General features: G+C 44.1%; 1 non-coding gene across 1 annotated transcript; it reads right to left on the reverse strand.

The window, feature by feature from the left end:
- Window positions 1-411: 411 nt before the first annotated feature.
- LOC120256263 lies at window positions 412-518 on the reverse strand. Its single transcript, XR_005535246.1, has one exon. It is a non-coding gene; the product is annotated as a small nucleolar RNA R71 (small nucleolar RNA).
- Window positions 519-2,666: the final 2,148 nt, after the last annotated feature.

A 2,666-nucleotide genomic window follows, 5' to 3' on the forward strand; every position in this document is an offset into this window, starting at 1 on the left:
GAAGTGGAAGGATCTGAAAACATGGCAGAACAGAATGAGCAACAGCGAACATTATCCGATTATGCCAGACCTTCAGTGTTTGGGACACAGTTGAGTATTGTGCGTCCCCCGATTACAGCTCAGAACTTCGAACTGAAGTCGGTATTCATCCACATATTGTAGCAATCCGCACAATTCAATGGTTTGGCCGATGAAGATCCAAATAGTCATATAGAGAGCTTTCTTGAGGTGTGTGATATGATGAAGATAAACGGGGTAACGGATGATGCAATCAAGTTGCGAGCCTTCCCATTTTCCCTAAAGGGGAGAGCGAAGCAATGGCTACACTCATTACCTAGAGCATCAATTACCACATGGGAGTAGATGGTAGAAGCTTTTCTGGCCCGTTATTTCCCTCCCGGAAAATCAGCAAAGCTTAGGAATGAGATCTCATCCTTTGTTCAGTTGGAATTGGAGTCTCTATTCGAGATATGGGAAAGGTTCAAGGAGCTCCTGAGAAAGTGCCCGCAACACGGATTCCCAGAGTGGATAATTGTTCAGACCTTTTATAAAGGTTTGAACCCGAGTACAAGGCAACTCTTGGATACGGCAGCAGGAGGTACCTTAGGTAGCAAGAGCCCCGATGAGGCCCATCATTTAATTGAAGAAATGGGGTTAAACAGCTACCAATGGAATGCTAGGGAGAAGAAAAAGGTGGCCGGTCTCCATGAAATAGATGCAGTAACATCATTGGCGGCTTGACACGCGTCCGATTATGCGTGTGAACTGCAAGTGCAAGGGTGTCGAAGTAATAAAATACCCAGTGAGTCAGGTAGTCGAATCCACAGGGAACAGGGCTACGAATACTAACTTCTTCTCTGCTTTCTAACCTAGTCATAAATGGAAAGGTATGGTGATCTAATGTACAAAGAAATGAATACCGGAGACGAATATGCAAGGGTGAAATGTAGGGAGATCTCAATCAGTAAAAGTGGGGTATTCGGGCAATGCTCACCCTAGGATTCAGGTATTAGGTACCGGATAAGCAAAGTGTTTCTATGAAGAGTAAGTTAAGTCATGGAAATCCAAATATAATCGGATCCAAACTCCCGATCACCGATACTAGTCTCCTACGAGGTCCCGGTGGAGAAATCACTCAATCTCAACACCTCACACCACATATGACCGCAAAGCACTCTAGGGATTCCAAGAGGTGTATCCGATTCCTAAAGATTGATCCAACCCTAATTCCCGATGAAGGATCCTAACCCCCTACAAGGTCCCGGCGGAGAAATCTCTCAATCTCACGCCTCACACCAAACATGGTTGCATAGAGCATAGGGAATGGAGATAGAATACACCAATCGGAGGGGAAAAGGGATGCTCTCTATCTCATTACTCACCCTCTCAACCCTCTTCAATCTTGAGGTTCTAACCCTAATGGAGACCTCTCTCTCACCAAGGTGACAAATCATGCAAACCAAATAACCAAAAGATCAATAAGGAAAGCAAGCATTAGACAATCAATATTAAAACTTAATCAAACTCAGATTAAATAGAAACACTAAGAAAATCCACAAAAGATCAGAATCCTATGGTTCACATGCCCAAATACCCTCTAAGGTTTTAGCTCTCCATGGAGCAACATAAAAAACACACCATCAATGAATGAAAGTACATTAAAACCCTAGAAATAAACCCCCTTATATATGAACTGATGGCCTTGATGGAGAGCTTCGACATCTTGAATGACCCACTCTGAAGCTAGGTTCACCGGTGGCTTCCTTGATACTATGACAGAGGAGGAATCGATCAAAGTTGGTGATGAAGCGCCTCCAAAGCAGCAAAGACCTCCTCTCCAAACCCTAGCCGTCTCACCCCTCAAGAGCCGCACAAAAGATGAGAAAGAATAGGGCAAAACGGCTATTTATATGCCTTAGACCGCGTCTGTCACGCGGCCCAACGCGCACTTGTGGATTTTCCACACGGCCGTGTGGGCTGCAGGAATTTTCACGTGGTCGCGTGGAATTTCCACGCAGGCACGTGAACTATAATTTTGCTACAGTACTTCTATAGTGAACATGTCACAGTAAAATTGATGCAGTACTTTTTGCAAAACGCGGTCCAAACACTCTTCTCTTGAGGCCACACGTCTGGGCACACGTCCATATGGTAGGCTATAAAAGTTTTCTTCATCGACGTATCTTTGAGAGGTCTTGCAATCTTCACAAAGGGAAGGCACATGAAGATATGGTTGCCTTTGTGCCCTTCCAACTAGTGAATTGACTTGAATCTTCTTGGAAGTTGGCACACATCTCCACGTTTATGAACTCCTCTCGTGTCTTGGTCCTTGAATTGAACAAGAACTCCCAACATTGTGTCTTTATAGCCCATCTTTGCTTCCTTTTTACTCTTCATGGCATTCACAACCTATATGCATAAAAGAACACCAGATACACAATATGAGACATAAACCATGGTAAAAACGATGCTCAATGCATGCAAAACATATACAAAAATATGTCTACTCAAGCACTTATCATGGCTCAAGTGGAGAATTCGAGTAAGAAGTTAGATCTTCTAACTTCAAATAGAGTGGCGACCGTGACTAATTGCACCGGGTGTGGTGAAGGACATGCTCCCTCCGATTGCCCGATCTCTATTTGTGATGTTTCTTCGGTGGAGAG

The sequence above is a fragment of the Dioscorea cayenensis genome, unplaced genomic scaffold, assembly GCF_009730915.1.
Source record: "Dioscorea cayenensis subsp. rotundata cultivar TDr96_F1 unplaced genomic scaffold, TDr96_F1_v2_PseudoChromosome.rev07_lg8_w22 25.fasta BLBR01001364.1, whole genome shotgun sequence".
NCBI classification, from domain to species: domain Eukaryota; kingdom Viridiplantae; phylum Streptophyta; class Magnoliopsida; order Dioscoreales; family Dioscoreaceae; genus Dioscorea; species Dioscorea cayenensis.